A 17,099-nucleotide genomic window follows, 5' to 3' on the forward strand; every position below is an offset into this window, starting at 1 on the left:
AGGAGCTGGTGATGTTAGTGATTTGAGACTTGGGGTACAGACCACTGCATCTCTAACTTTAGAGGGCCAAGTGTGACACAGCTGGAGACAGGTTTTCTCTGTTTCTGGGCTGTGCCTTGTACAGTGTCTGGGGAGAAGGAAGGGCCAGAAGGCCACACATGTCCCTTTAGGAAGTGGAGGGATTTGCAGCAGTAGGCAGTGCTCTGGCAGTGCGGGCAGCCTCCATGGACTATCTAGAAGCAGCAAATAGCAATAGGAAGGGCAGAGGGTAACCTTAGAAGGAAGCTGTCCACCATCACTCACATCTCCAAGGTTGTTCTGGGAGAGCCCAAGGGGTACTGGGTTTGATCAAGACTCCAGATCTGTAGCGGTAGGTGGCAGCCAATAAGCCAGCCAAGTGGGAAGAAAGGTAAACTTGGCAGCAAAGAAATGAGGCTTGAGTATAGGAGGCTTGGAACATTCTGGTTACAATAAAAACAAACAAACAAAAAAAAACTCATGTCTTTAGCAACTTCAACAAATGAAAGTCATAAAATCTGTCCCTCTTTCTGTTGACTCCTGTTCTTTGCTACTTTCAGTACTACAGATCAGAGGCAGAAAAGAAACCAACTCCCAGCAAGATGAGTTAATGGTGATTAACTTCCCTTTAAGCCTCTAGCTAAAAGCACTGAGTAGCTGAGTGACTGTGACGATCGTGTGTGGAACTGGCTCATTTGTGTGGGTTTGGACAGCTCTACTGGGTGTCTGCCTTATTTTCATGGGGACTTTCTTCCTGTGCTTCGAGTTTTAGGCAGTAGCTATAATTATGATGATTAGTTATAGAAAATGGTTGTTAGCTAACTTGTTTTAATTTACTACCACTTAAAAGCTATTCAGATGGGAGAAAATATAAGCATACTTCTCTTTAGAGGTTTAGGGACTAAATAAAGCAAAGCTTTGACTTTCTTCCTAACCAGGGAGTTGTTCCCATCATCAGGAAGAATTGAGGTTTCTATCCAAAAAAGGTCAAGATACTCACTTAGTCCATTGTGCTGGACAGCATAGTTCTTTTGGTGTTCCAAGAAATGTCATTAGTGCCCCCCAAAAAGTGTTCTACAGTTCAATGAGTGGTAACCAATGTGTTAGACAATGTCAAATAGGTCTGAGTACTGCAGATGACCTCTCAGAGACTTAATATTCTCACGTGTGGTCTGATTTCCATGATAGGGGACTATGAGTGGGCACTTCATGGACAAATAAATTTGGGATACTGCCAGTACATCTTGCAGAAGGCTAGCTCTCTAGAACACAATTTTGAAAATGCCATGTTATAGACATGGAGAAGCACCACCCAGACCACTGTTCAAGGCAGGACCTGCTGCCCTGATGCAAGGAATGTGATAGCAGACTGTCTCTAGCTGTCTGCTTCTTAAGAATCTGCCTCAGCTGCAAAGAGCCTCCTTGCCCTTCCATGAGAACCCCATCCAGTGGCTGAGCAAGGTGGGTATAAAGGACCTGTCCTCTTGTCCAAGCCTAACAGTAAATACTTGCTCCAGAGCTCCTGAGTGGGTTGGTCCAGGCTTTGTCAAGTCTGCATCATTGTTTGACTTCTCCCTCTGCCAAATCCTGTTTTATCTTCCTTTCACAGGTCTTGATCCCCAATGAACATCTTGTGCCCCCAGACTCTCTCAGCAACTGCTTCTATAAAACACAACCCGTGATGTTACTTAGATTAAAACATATGAGATTACTGTACTTTATGAATGATCCTTATGAAATGGATGGAATGTTTGTGTCCCCAAAACTTGTACATTGAAACCTAATCTACAATGTGATGATATTTGGGGGGGTGGGCCTTTGGGATGTGATTAGGTCATAAGGGTGGAGCTCTCATGAATGGGATTAGTGCCCTTACAAAAGACCCCAGAGAGTTCCCTTGCCCCTTCCAACATGAAAAGTGAACAGGACACAGTGAAAAGTGGGTCCTCACCAGACACTGAATCTGCTGTCACCTTGATCCTAGACTATCCAGCCTACAGAACTATGCGAAATAAGTGTTTATTGTTTAAGCCATCCAGCCTGTGGCATTCTGTTATCGCAGCCTGAACTGCCTAAGAAACCTGACATGTCAACTTTACTGACATTCTATTGATTCTTAAGGTAGGAGGAGCTTATAACCAAGCATTTGGTACCTAGGCTATTTATAAGTCTAATACCTTCTATAATAAGTTATTCATTTACTCAGTTGTCTCACACAATTAATTAGAAGCAATGTTTCTATTTCAAAATATGTTTCAAGTTCTAATATAACAAAATCCAAGGCATAAAAACTTGTTACCTCAAAGTGTCTGAAATGCCTCATATATCTCACAGTGTATAGTAAAACAGATGAGTGAGTAAAACCCAGTCTTCTCTCTTGAGTTTTTCCTTTACTCTCACATGATTACTACACTCACAATACTTCACCTCTGACACTTCTAGTCACCAAATGTGTGGGTTTTTCCCCCCGTACCAAGCAATTCTGCAACGCTATGTGGGTGTTTTATAATTTAACTCAATTCCAATACTCTCTACCTGGAGACAGCATCAGATCCCACTGGTGAAGGGCTCAGTCCCACAAGATTGCTCCCTACTCTACTTCAGATGCCAATTTCAAGTAGTAGGTTCCCAGGATTTGATTAATTGCCAGTGCAGTTTACAAAACTCAGGGAAACATTTACTTACAGTAAATGTTTACAGTTTCTTAAATGATGTGATGAATGATGCACAGATAAACAGCCAGGGCAAGGTCTGGGAGGGTCCTGAGCACTGGTGCTTCTGTCCCTGTGGAGTTGGGGTGCACCACCCTCCCAGTATGTGGCCATGTTCACCACCTAGAAACTCCCAGAACCCCTTACCACTGAAATTTTATGAAGGCTTCCTCATGTAGTCATGATTATTATTATTCACTCCATTTTCAGCCCCTCTCCTCTCTCTGAGAAAGTATGTGTGTGGAGAGGGTACTTAAAACTCCAAGCTTCTAATTATGGCTTGGACTTTCTGGTGACCAGCCCCATCCAGCACCTCAACAGAACAAAATATCCTTCCAGTGCTCTCATCACTTAGGAATTTACAAGAGTTTTAGGAGGGCTATGTCAGGAACCAGGAGCAGAGACCAGTGTGTGTGTGTGTGTGTGTGTGTGTGTGTGTGTACATGTATGTATATACATATACACACACACATACATACATACATATCTTATTTCACAACAAAATAGTTAATACCATTAACTAAATAAAACAAATTCAAGCTAATGAAGTCTGTCAACTCACTGGCCAAAGATCCCTCTGTTGACCTAAAGCAAGTTTAATTTGAAGGAGTTTGGAGTCTGAGACATAGTTAAGGATGTAAAGAAAAATCCTAGACATTTTCAAAACAATTCATCCCATTAAGTGTTGATGGCTCAGGCACTTCTAATCGTTTTATGCTATTAATAAACAGCATAATAAGAAAGAATAAAAATAATTGATTTGTTAGTGATGAAAAATCCATTTTTTTAGGCAAGACAAGGAAATTTTAAATATAAAATTTTTATTTACCCATTTGGGCCTCTTCCAGCCCCTCTAGAGTGCATTGTGCACCGGCATTATGCGTTAACCAGACCCCCCAGTAGCAGAAATACCTGTTCAACCATAAAGATCAAATTTCCTCCTTCTGGCACCAGCCACGTAACTCTTTAGAAGATAATATGCCTTTCTCAGTCCTGTAAGGGGTCACGATGACCCACCACTCACCTTGAACATGCAGATATCTTTGGTGAACTTTATGTACAATGTCAACATATCACTTCCCTTAAAAATAACGAACAGACTGGTGCAGAACAGACAGGTCAGACAATCTGAGGAGATACTGGAACGCACCTGATGGAAGTTCTTAGCTTAAATACTACTTTAAAAGATTATCAGTTCTTTCATTGAAATGTGTGACTGAGCATTTGATAAAAATAATGATGGCTAGGCAACTGACTAAATATATCATTCTATGAGATCAATGATTGTAATAGTGTAACTAGATGTGGGAAGAAGCAACAAGAGGGAACCATGTCCTGGACCATAACAGACTAGCAAGACAGGAGGTCCAGAGGCTATAGGCTCCTATTAACAGGGCCTAGTCCAATAGTAGCCCATCGAGTGGCCTATCAACGAGATCTTTGCCTGACCTGGGAATGAGCAATCCTAGAACCATGGGACAAATCAGTCACAAAATGCCTTCCAAGCCTCAGTCAAAATTAAGACTGAAAGGGAAAAGACTATAGAATAAAGAATGTTGCCTACCATCTAGTTCTACAAGAATCAAGTCATCGGCCACTGCAGTTGCTAATCTACAGTCCACCCTGAAAGGAATTTGGGGTGAAGATTAGGATGAGGCACTTTGTGCTCCAGGAAAACTAGCAGAACTGGCCCTCAGAGCTTTTCAAGAGAAAATGTTAGGAATCCAGTTCATTGCACCTCCTCATACTTAGAAAAGTACTAAGCCCATTAACTAAGATATCTGTTCCCCACAAAGGCAGGAACCTTCTACCAAGACGTGAGCCTGATTGCACGCACCCCTTTGTCCAAATCATATATACTGGCCTCCCCTTTATCACTTCAGAAGAGTCCTCGGAGCTCTCCAAAAGACAGTCTTCCCGGTTATAATCCTCAGGTTGGCTCAAATAAAATGTTCCTTTTCTTTTTTGGATTGACTATTGATTACTTGTTTCATTGACATCAGTATTTGGATAATAAATGAAACAAACAAACAAACAAACAAACAAACAAAAAATGAAGAAAGTGAGTTGAAAAGCCAGAAGTTGAAATGAAAGGGACTGAAAAAAGAACTCTGTAGCTGATACAACTTCAGCCCAAGGAGTTTAACCACAGAACAAAAGAAGGGCAATCAAAACACACAAGGTTCCCCTGAATAGGAAAGAGGCAGGTAATAGTGAAGAGATACAGGATCAGGAAACCCTCCGGGGTCCCATCAAGGGACAGAGTTAGCTGAGGACAGCTTGAGTACCACCTCAAAGGGCCCCAGGGTGGATGGAAGGGACAGACAGCCTGCAGGCAGACACTTGTGGGTTTGGGATGTTCATGTGTGTTTAAATCAAGCAAATAAAGCCCGATATCCACCGATGTTCCCACTCTCCAACCAAGTGGGAGCAGACATCAGCGATTCACAGCACTGGATGGGAAAGTCATTGTTTTCATGCCTTTTAATGACATGAAAGTGCTAAGGAGAAACGGTACAGAAATGCCCATTTTATTGATTGTATTATTACAAAAGCATCTTTAATTAGTCCCTTTTAATCACATTTTTCATTGATTGCATTCTTAGTACGTGTCCACCAATATATACGTAAGTTAACTTTTTAAATCAGGTTTTCAAGAGGTTTGATATCAGAGATACTCACCTCGCCCTCAAGTTTACACCTTTTCCTAGAGCGTTTCTTGTCTCTAACTTGGGAAGAAAGACAAGTTAGGATGTTAGAGTTAAGTCTGCAAATACATGGAATGAATCAGGAAGGCTTGGGAACAGGGACCGAGTTCTCCAAGGCTGATTATTAGAGAAACTTTTCCAGGGATGAAAGATGGAAGCACAGCACAACGGAATCCATTTTTCCAAGATAAACAAACTGAAAGATGTAGAAAGAAGTGAGAAGATAGGCCAAATTCACATTATTAAATAGAAGTATAAAGGCGGAGTGTATAGCTCAGTGGTAGAGCACGTGCTTAGCATGCATCAAGTCCTGGCTTCAATCCCCAGCACTTTCATTTAAATAAATAAATGAATAAACCTAATTACCCCCCCCACTAAAAAAACAAAAAGGAAGTATATTCATAAATCATTTAAATAAACAGATAACAGACGAATGGATTTTCATTGGTAAAAAAATTTAACATGCAGATATCAAAATGTGCTATAACTTGGCTCCCATTTTCAGTTCCTTAAAACACCTTTGCATTTTATACATCTGTAGTTACACAGTTAACTGTCTATTGAAAATGTGGGGCTTTGTCATATTTCAAATAAATGGTGTCATTCTGCATATACTACGCAACTTAAATTTTCACCCAGTATCTCTGGAACACTGTTCCACGACTTCATATTAAAAACCAAACCAAACCAAACCAAACAATTCAACATGGTATTCCATAGTATGAACATGCCATGGCAAATGTCATCAGTTCCCTATTGATTTCCTAGTTTGCACATATTGGTACTGTGATGAATATAGTTGTCTGTGCTTCCTTGTAAACATGAGCAAGTGTTTCTCCAGAGCAGAGTATTTACAGTCACATACTATTTCTAGCACAGACAACCCTGTCTGTAAGGATCCAAATTCCACTCTGTCCCTTTTCAGCTGTGTGTTGGGCAGTTGACTTAACCTCTCTGTGCCCTTGTTTCCTCATTTCCTCAAAGTAAGGTCATCATAAAATGTCTTCATAGGATTCGAGTGAGGATTAAATGAGCTGATATGAAGTCCCAAGAACAGTGCCAGGGACGTTGGGAGGGCCACAGAGCATTAGATATGATTGTTACTGAGACAATGTATATGAACCTCTTACATTTTAAATAGATAATTCTGGAGAGGTAGTCAGGGGCAGGCTGTGTAGGCTTTGTTTGTCCAGCACTCTCAGGACAAAAAAAAAAAAAAAAATCCCTCCCCATGACACAGAATGTGAAAGGAGAGGTGGCTAGATTTATTTAAATAATGATAATGTTTTATTTACTCTGCCATCAATATGTGCCAGGCCTTTTGTTAGTAGACATCTCAATGAATTCTCAAAACAAACCCCTGTGACATGGTCTGTTTCATTCCCATTCTACAGATGAGATACATCAAGACCCAGAGTATTTACTAATTTTCTTCTTTAAACTTCTTTCCTCTGTACATTTACACACCCCCATGCATATATACACACACAGATATATATGTGTGTACATGTGTGTAGACCAGTGTATGTGTGTACACATAAGTTTAATTGTAATATGTGAACTTGTAGGTCAGATTCTTTGCAGATAACTATTATTTCAGAGTTGCACCAAACAAAGGGAACAGAGGTTTGAGTAAAGAATCAGACAAAACGAAGAATAGTGAAGAAAAGGTGAAGAGGTCCCTCTACAAGGTCTAGTATGATCTAGAGCTCTGTCCTTGAGATGTATGTGGTCAACTGGGCTGATGGGCTTTTAGAATTCCTGACTTTCGATGGGGAGGGTATAGCAGAGTGGTAGAGTGCACCCTTGGCATGCACAATGTCCTGGGTTCAATCCCCAGTACCTCCATTACAAAACAAAAACTAATAATAAAGAATTCCTGGCTTTCTCCTGCACGATAGCTTGTAAAGCCCTAGTTAGAGCTCAGAGAGGCCAGGGCTGAGGCTATGCAGGAGACAAGGGCAGGACCCTGACTTGCCACTTAGCTGATAAAAGCAGCTGAAAGATATGCTGGCCCTCTGGGCCTCAGAAACAAGCATAGATCTTCCTGATCTGGGGTATCACGAGGACCAGCGGATAAGGCTGAAACTGAGGAATCTTGCTGGGTTGCCTGTAGGGACAGGTTGGGCTAAAGCTGCAGGGCCAGGCAGAGGTGGACAGCAGAATTTGAAAGCCTGGATAGAACACAGCCACTTCCTCTTGCTTTGCCCCAGTGATGACTGCCCATACGGTGCATCTCCTGCTTCTGCACCCCTCATTTAAGTTGCCAATTCTTAAACCAAACCTGATTTTTGAGGCCAGGTCCTTCTGGGCAGTGTAACCTGGAAGCATGATTTTCTTAAGCAGAACCTCATTTTGTCTGCAGATTGGCCTTGACTGAGGTGCCTTGTTAATTTCTCTCCTGGTGGCTGCGATGAACGGCACTGGGCTCCAGCTGTCCTCCCTCTCTGGTCCCTGAAGAGTCCCTCTGTGGAGCTGCTGTTTGCCTATGTGGCTCTTTCATCTTCCAGAGGCAAACATGAATAGAAAAACACTTTGTGTGATCCCAGAAAGGAATAGATCTTTCCATTACTGTGTGAAGAATGAGTCCTAAAAAACACTATTGTTATAGCATATTTGGTGGATAGACAGAAGGAAAGAAAGTAATGATACAAAACTAAAAAGAAAAACCTGGACTCCTGTAATCATCAATTGCTGTGTAACAAATTATTTCAACATTTAGTGGTTTAAAACAATAAACACTTATCATCCTAGTTTCTGTGGGTCAGGAATCCAGGTAGTTCTGTCTCGGGTTCTCCCGTGGGGTTGCAGGTAAGATGCCATCAGGGCTGCAGTGATCGGGAGACTCCACTGAGCTGCAGCATTCTCTTCAAGAAAGGTTCACTCACATGGTGCCGGCTATTGGAAGGAGGCCTCGGTCCCTCCCAATGTGGGATGGTGGCTGGATTCCCTCAGAGGGAACAACTGAGGAGAGAGAGTAAGGGGAAAGCCTCATTGTCTCTCAAACCTAGCCTCAGAAATTACACATTGTCATATCCACAACGTTCTCTTGTTTACATAAGGCAGCTGGATTTAATGTGACAAGTACAACCAAGGGCGCGAACACCAGCAGTCAAGGCTCTTCGGGAGGTCCATTTCTCCATCAGTCTGGAAGGACGTTGTTGAGCTGTCACGGAGAGCAGCTACCATGGCATCCAGTTCTCTGATGAGACCTCAGACGTGTGGCCTTCTGGCCAAGCGTCTGTGACTTCACGCTGTTGGAGCATTCATTGTTACTCTGGGGGTTGCAGCTTTCTCTAAGTTTGCTATGGCTGGGCCAAGAAGGAAGGGATATGCAGATTTCTACAGAAATTATGATTCCATAAAAGATTATGAGGAAGGCTGGTATCTTAAATAGTGCAAAGTGATTTTGGACTGTAAAGAATTTCTTTGAGTTGAGTTCTGTGGAAGTTTGTCACTTACCTGTACTCCTGGACTATGATACTGTGAACTATGAATATCTGGGTTAAGGAATAGTTTCTCTTAATAAATAAACAACTAACAAATACCAACAAAACAAAACAAAACTTTGGGAGACATTTTGGTGGCTGACGACCTCACTAGTCAAAAGAAACTGAGATGGAATTCAAACAGAGGCGGCAGACCATGGTGTCTAGATTGTGTCTCCAGGAGTCAAGCTGGAGGGAACTGGCCCAGAGAGGTCCACAGGGAGCTCAGGTTCCAGAGGACACCTCACCAGCAGCCCACGTGCACATCTCAGGCAGGCTTTAGAGAGGCTGGGCTTAGAATTGGTGCTCTGAGGAGACGAAGCTACTGGTAATTTCCTGCTGTCCTTGGTGCCCGATCCTTTTCACTCTTCTCTGGGTAAATCTTGGTAGTTACATTCAGTGCGTTAGGTAGTCCCTTTCCTCATTTCAAAATGTGCCTAATTTTCAAAGAATTCCAGTCCTTCTTTGAGAAATGGTATATCTTCTTATTGTTCCAGTGCTTTGGTAACTGGAAACATTTTTTGTCCTTGGCTACTGCCTTTCTTTACTGAAAAATGGTACAACCCAAGACAAGGAAATTTTACCCTGAGTGTTTATCTCTAGGCTTCTTTTTCATTATTTGCCTCCTGCCCTTCTGTCAGATTTTAAGGCATGAGGCTTTTACCCTTGTACAATCAGTGCCTTTTCCAGACCTGGCACATAGTAGGTGTTCAATTAAGGTATGTTGCTAAAATATGTTTGAATGTTAGAGGTCACCAAACGTAGAAATATATTCTGTAGTTTATCCCTCTGCTGCTTACAGAGCCAGTGGAACACATTTCTTCCATAGTTTGTTTTTAACCACTTCAAAGTTACACCTTTACAGCTTTTTTCTTTTTTGGTTAACTTAGCTGAAAATGCCCGTTTCCACCATACTGTAAGAGGGTTATCTCAGTTAGTGTTAATGACCTCCTGCCCTACGTCCCTTCTTCCACCTTGTCTTGAGGGAATTTTCTCGGTGATTTTCCACCCCTTTCAGACTTAATGGTGGATAGTGGGTGGGTTGGGGGTGAGTATTGGTAGAGATATGTAAGGGCTATGATCAGGATTGTGGTTTTGTGGCCCTGATTCTCCTCTTTCTGAAGAAGATGTCAAAAATCTATTAACTACTTATCCTTGTGGCTAAAGAGTTAAAGCCCAGGTTAACTCCAGAAAAGATAAGAAATTTGTTAATAGGGTTCCTTAGAACTCATTGATGAAAAAGAAGTCAGATCTTTGGAAGGAAGTGGAAACAGGTGGTAGAAAACTAACAGTACCTTCCCATCCTCCTCTCTTCTTTTCTTGTCTCTATATAGACCAGTTTCCTCCTCTTCAATCCCTACACATGGCCAGGTATGGCCACTGAGTTAGCTGGGTCTTCAGGGAAGCAGACATTGAGATGAGGTCTGACACCAAATACAGGTTCAGGCAGGGAGAGCCTCAGACCAGGATGCAGATGGAATGGGAGCTCCAGAGGGAAGATGATCTGTAAGAGATGTTCTATGTTAACAGAAACATCCAGGCTCTAATCCTCTTGTGGTGCTTAGTCATTAGCTGGGGATTGCCTGGAAAAAGATTCTGAAGGCTCTCACAGCTCACACTTTTGGAAGCTGTCAGCTAACTCCACTCTTGAACTTCCCAACTCCACTCTTTTCTTGAAGGGAGAATTGAGCAGTACCATTCCACGGCAGCTGCAGCCACCAAAAAGTCAAAAGTTTCCTTGTCCTGAGCATCTTTGTAGAGTTAGGGTTAGTTTACCTGTGGGAGAGTCTGTGTGTATCTGCCCCTTGACAAAGTACCAAGAGAGAGCCTGGCCTCAGAGAGTGGATTCATGCTTTACAAAATGACCACATGCTATGGTTGAGAAGATGAGAGACTGAATTGGCTTCAAAAGATATTTTCCTTATAAAGATGGATAAAATTGGAAGGTTGGAGGTCACCAGATAGAGAAATATATTGACTATTTTATTCACTTCGGTGCCAAAATACATGGTGAAACAATTTATATATTTCTCCTTTTTGTAACCTCATCAGAAGAAAGCATACTTCTGTTCAAATGTGTTACTTTGAGATAATCATCTTACACTTTGGTTTTATGTTTAATTGCTTCAGTCATAGTCTGTTCTTCTGCTCTGACCCCATGTCTCCCCCTTAGAATGTTTTCATAATTCTTCTCGCCCATTCTATTCAGATTTGCATCATTTCTTCATGCAGGGGAGGGGGAGGTAAACTAATACAAGGATTGGTAGAAATGTGTAATGGGAAAGCAGTGCTCCATTCCTGGAGGGATTGCAGAGATTAGTGTCACACAAGGACTTGAAAGATGCAGGGTTGGAGATTCCTACCACATCTTCATTCAACTCTCCTATTTAGCCTGTGCAGAAGACAGATGGATCTTGGAGATTGATGGTGGATTATCGTAAATTTAACCAAGTGGTGCTTGAAGTGGCAGTGGCAGATAGAGATGTTCTTTGGGAACTTTGGCAGGCCCCTGTAGGTGAATCTCAGCACAGACCTTTAGGATTTTGGAGCAAAGCCCAAATCCACCATCTGAAGATAATTACCCTCCTTTTGAGAAACAGCTCTTGGTCTGCTACTGGGTCTTACTTAGCACAGACTGAATGCTTAACTATGGGTCCCCAAGATACCATGCAACCTAACCCACCATATCATAAAGCTGGGCATGTGAAGCAAAACCCCATCATCAGATGGAAAGGGTATGTATGTGATTGGGTCTGAGCAAGTCCTGAAGGCACAAGTAAGTCAAGTGAAGAAGTGGCCCATGTGCCCATGGTCCCCACTCCTGCTACACTGCCTTCTTCCTCCCAGCCTGCACCTGTGGCCTCATGGGGAGCTCCCTATGATCAGCAGACAGAGGAGGAGAAGACTAGTTTATGGATGGTTCTGCATGATATGCAGACTCCACCCCAAACCAGACATCTACAGCACTACAACCCCTCTCTGGGACATCCTTGAAGGACATGGTGAAGGGAGATCCTCCCAATGGGCAGAACTTTGGGCAATGCACCTGGTTGTTCATTTTACTTGGAAGGAGAAATAGCCAGACATGTAATTATATACTAATTCATGAGCTGTGGCCAATGGTTTGACTGGATGGTCAGGGACTTAGAAGAAACACGACTGGAAAATTAGTGACAAAGAAATTTGGGACAGGGATATGTGAATAGATTTCTCTGAATAGGCAAAAAAACATAAAAATATTTGTGTCCCATAAGAAAGCTCACAAAGGGTAACCTCAGCAGAGGAGAATTTTAATAATCCAGTGGATAGAGGATCAGCTTCCCTTTTGTAGGTAAGCATCATCCAATCCACTGAAGGCCTGAATAGAACAAAAGGCAGAGGAAGGAGGAATTGGCCCCCTTTTTCCTGATGGACTGTGTAAGCTGGGACATCTCGTCTCATTTTATTCTATCTTCGAAGTAGGATTTACAGCATCAGCTTCCCTGGTTCTCAGGCCTTTGGACTCAGACTGTATCACACCACCTTGGTCTCCAGCTTGCAAACAGCAGATCATGTAACTTCACAATCATGTGAGCCAATGCGACATAACAAATCTCCTTTTATACATACATATGTGTGTGTGTGTTTGTACAAATATATGTATATATTACATAGGTAGGGTAGATAGATCATCTCCTATTGGTTCTGTTTCCCTGAAGAAACCAACGAAGTAAGGAAACTAAAAGTATATTAGGACTCTCTGGTTGAAGGAAAATAAACTGCTGTTAACTAGCTCTGGTAAAAAGTGAGGAATTGACGGAAGCATGCCAGCTGTGTGTTTTTTGAACCTGACAATGCAGTTAGGCCTTTGGAAGGGTGTAGTCATTCTCTGTTGCTGTGTAACAGACAAACTGCACAAGCTTGAACAACATCAATGCAGACTCCCAGAGTTCCTAGGCATCAGGAAGTGGGGTCAGGTAAGCTGGGTCCCACAGGCTGCCATCGCCAGGGCTGTGGTTTTCGTTTGGAGCTCAGGGCCCTCTCATGAGCTCATGTGGTTGTCTGTTGGCAGAATTCAGTTCCTTGAGGTTGGAGGACTGAAGCCTCAGCTCCTAGAGGTTGCCCCTCTCCGTGGGCAGCTCACACTCGCTGTGTGTTCCTCCTTGAGCCGGCAGGAGAATCTTCTCTGCTGGTTTTAAGGCTTCTTGCCTGATTAAGTCAGACCCAACAGAGATGATGTCCTTCTTAATTCAAAATAAAGTGACTTCGGGCTTGAATTACATGTGTGTAATCTCTTTTGCTGTAAAACATAGTAAACCATGGGAGTGATATGTTTTCATGTCCTTCTCACACTCAAGGAAGAGGGGATCTTAGGGGTCATCTAGAATTCTGCCCCCCTCGAGTGGACTTAGTCTAAGTGCTGGAAAAATGACTAACTCTCCTCTCCTCTGTCTTACCTCTCTCCTCCCTGATAACTTTGGACTCCCCACATTATAAAGGGAGGCTCTTTAGATGGGATGAATGTCCAGCTCTGGTCCAGCCAGTCACTGGCTGTGGGAGTGATTTCATGTATAAATAGCTCCTGGGTGACAGTGGAGGAATAGGGAGTGATGGTTAATGGGTACAAGGCTTTCTTTTGAGGGTGATGAAAATGTTCTAAAATTAGCTTATACGTGATCCAGCTCTGTTTGTAAGAATGGCCAAGAAGCAATGAGCACCCCAGGCTGCCAGACTGAGATCCTCTTAATATTATTCCCCATTAAAAAGACCCTGGTCTCTTTGGAGGTAATGTCTTATTTTAGCTTTGGGTCATGGAAGGGATCAGATGAGCCTGGGACAACCTGTGTCTCAGAGCACAAGTTCAGAAACCAATGGAATGATGTGAAAAGTTCGGCCAGTTTTAGCCCCTTCACACTGGCTACAGCGTCGTGCAATCTGGCTTGGCCTCAGATGCCCCTGTTCAAGGGAGTAGATCAGAGGAAAGTTTTGTCATTCGGGCCCCCAGGAGGTAGCGCAGATGATGCTGGAGGCTGGACTGGACTTTGCTCGTGCCTGCGGGGTCACTGTGAGGGCCCTGCGGTTTTTCTGGACCTTTCCAGTGGCACCAGGTGCCTTTTTAGACTTTGTCTTTTTTTCCTATTTCTGTTCCTCCCACTGCCCACTTCACGGGATTTCACTATCTCAGATATACTGTACATCTGCTTGTATGCTATGGCCCTCTGAAGGGCCACAAACCATAGTAATTTAATATCTAAGATTTTAGCCTCCAAGAATCAGTTTTTGCCCCTCCCGGGGGTTGAGACCACCCTCTATTCATCTGTGCTAGAAAAGTGTGAAGAATAAGGACATTCCTCAGCTCACTAGACTTGGGGACCCAAGTGAATATTATTTCTGGACCAAAAAGAGCCAGGGTAAATATTTTCCATTACTGGGAATCAGGGCTGGAATCGTCTCTGACTAAGACCCTTGGGTGACTTTGACAAAGGAACAGCATAATAGGTTTTAACCCCTTCTCTGCCACGGGGTTAAGCCCAGGGGCCTTGATCCAAGGGTGTTGACCCTGAATGTACCTCCTACATGCTAAAGCCCACCTCAACGTCTGCTTTCTGGGGAACCCACCTGTGGCACCTCTAATGCGTTGTTGACTTATTACTGCTGGTTCTGAGAGCTCCCGGTTGAGCATCTGTGGTGTGTGCAAAACCTCGTCACCATGAAGACTGCTGGGTCTCCTCCCTTCACCTCTGGAGCCACTCTCACCCTCTCTGTGCTCAGGGAGACTGACGCGTGGATTGCAGCCACGGGCCCCTTGCCTCTGGCTTCCTGCCAGGCTTGGCCAATGGGAGGCAAGAGGGGGAGAGTGAGGTCAGAGTGCTTCCTCCCCGGCCCCTCACCGTCAGGTCGCCCGGGCTGTTGCTGAGTCTACACTGAGGGCGAGCTCTCCTGTCGGTGGAGCCTCTCTACAGCTCTCACTCTGGGTTCCCGTAGCTGCCTCCTCTCCTCGGCTTCTCCGGGCCCAAAGGTTGTAATGACTCTCTGCTTGTGGTAGTCCTGCAGGCACTGCCTTACTCTGCACTTTTCCTCAGTTTTGCCCACCTCTCTAGCGGTCTACTTTTCGAATTCTCCCTAAATGACTCAGCTTGCAGGTGCCACATTTCCTGCTGAGAACCTGACTGATACACATAAGGTGATGACCTGGGACCGTGATTTGGAAACTTGGGGAAAGTTTCAGTAGGTAAAAGTCAAGCTGTGTGTGTGTGTGTGTGTGTGTGTGTGTGTGTGTGTGTGTGCAGGAAGGGTAGGAAGGGGAAGACGCAGGCAGTGAAGTTGTAAGAGAGGCTGCTTGGTGGGTACAGACTTGAAGGCAGTAGAGGACAGAAGTCTACACTTTTCAGGGGTTGGGAAAAGTATTGTTCTGTGTTGTGGGAAATGAATGTAATACATTCCATAAAAGCACATGCTGTAACTACCAAGATGTTGTCACAAGGAGGTGCTTAAAAGATGACTAGATTGTTGCAACGCAATGCAGTGACACAGGAAAGTTAATGTTTTGTAGAAGGAAAGAAAAGAAATGAAACTTTGAGTATTTACCCTGTGCTGGTGCTGATAGAACATTTCACTCAAGGAGACAAGCGTGTTGATTTTGCTTCCTTTAAGCTATGAAGCCCATCAGCCAGCCATGAGATAATGCATTTTGCTCTGGGGCTTAGAAAAAGACAACTTCAGAATAGTGTCCATTGTGAGGACTCCTGCTGACACATGTAGAGGGAGAGAAACCATTAGAGTTGCTTCTGCTCTTTGACTATTACTGACAAGTTGCTGTGGGTGGGGAGATTCTAATATAAATTTTATTTAATTTCCACTGGATATTACAGTTAAAGGACTAAGCATGGCTTCCCCGCATGTAGACAATCACCCCCTCCCCAGTTTCTTAGTGGTCTCTGTAGTTCCTCCTGTGACCAATAAGCTAAGGACTTTATGTGCATATATGCCACCTTTGATTTCTATGTGAAAGTACTTAGAATAGCATCTGGTACCTACTAGATTCTACACATATGAACTCCCTTGATGTTAAAAGAACCCAATGAGGTGGACACTGAGTTACATGTTCAGGTTAGGGGTGGAGTCAGGATCTGAACTCAGGTAACTGGCTCTGTAGCTGATGTTCGTGACCACCACGCAATACTGCCTCTCACGAGGTTTGAATGGATGGGCCATGTGAGCACGGGAGTGGACGGCGTCAGCTGGGCATTCTTCCTCCAAAGAGACCCTGCTGAGTCAAGGCTCTAAAAATACACTTTTTTGTGAGATCTTAGATCTTAGTGGTGTTTGCTTTGCAAACGACAAAGAAAGCCTAGCCTGTTCCTCTAGAATTCCCACCAAGACCAGGAAGACAGCACAGGAAGCTGCTTGTGGATTTGAAGGACCCCAAGAAGATCCTTCTGCCCCAGATATGTCTCTAGTAGCTTGCACTGTGTCTGAAGGGCCCCTTCTGAAAGTTAGTCCTTCAAGTCATGGATTCACTGGGGTCTTGAACCCCAGAATAAATTCCTCAAAGCTCCTTTGCCAATAAATATTTGCTTTTTAAAGGCTAACAGAAACCTACTTAGACTAGCTCTAGAAATAAAGGGAATTTTATCCAAATGACACGTGTTGTTTGCTAGAGTTACAAGGGCAGAAAGTGGCTTAGGAAATGGTTCTTAGCAGTATTTTGGTTTCTAGGGAATTCCTAATTCCAAGGTAACTATTCTCTCTGAGGCCATGTGAGCGCTCTTCTCTGTAATTCCCTGCAGAGGAAGGCAAGTAAGGCGGACACGAAGACTGGCCTTCTTCACCTGGCCCTGTCCTGGCAGGAAATGCCACATAAGCTCCACGTACACCGCAGCCCAAGGGTCAACCAGGGCCCAATGTCTCAGAATCCCAACTTCCTAGAGAATCTGATTCAGCTCTGGTCAGGGGTCCACCTCAGGTCCACTCACTTGGCCAGGGGATGGGGCCACATGCTAGCTGCCAGGCCATGGGAGCCATTGGCTCAGGCTCTCAGAGGAGGGGGCATGTGACACAGGTCTTCCAAGAGTTGGGGGGAACAGGGCAGAAACATGGGAATCTCTCCTGCCACAGCGTGAAGGTGAGCACCTCCTCTCCTGTTGACTATCTTCTCATAGCTGACAGCAGGGCCCTCAGATGAGAGTGCAACT

General features: G+C 43.8%; 1 pseudogene; it reads left to right on the plus strand.

The window, feature by feature from the left end:
* The first annotated feature begins 8,624 nt into the window (after positions 1–8,624).
* Positions 8,625–8,844, plus strand: LOC135321048 (cytochrome c oxidase subunit 6C-like; annotated as a pseudogene).
* Positions 8,845–17,099: the final 8,255 nt, after the last annotated feature.

The sequence above is a fragment of the Camelus dromedarius genome, chromosome 3 (genome assembly GCF_036321535.1).
Source record: "Camelus dromedarius isolate mCamDro1 chromosome 3, mCamDro1.pat, whole genome shotgun sequence".
NCBI lineage: Eukaryota > Metazoa > Chordata > Mammalia > Artiodactyla > Camelidae > Camelus > Camelus dromedarius.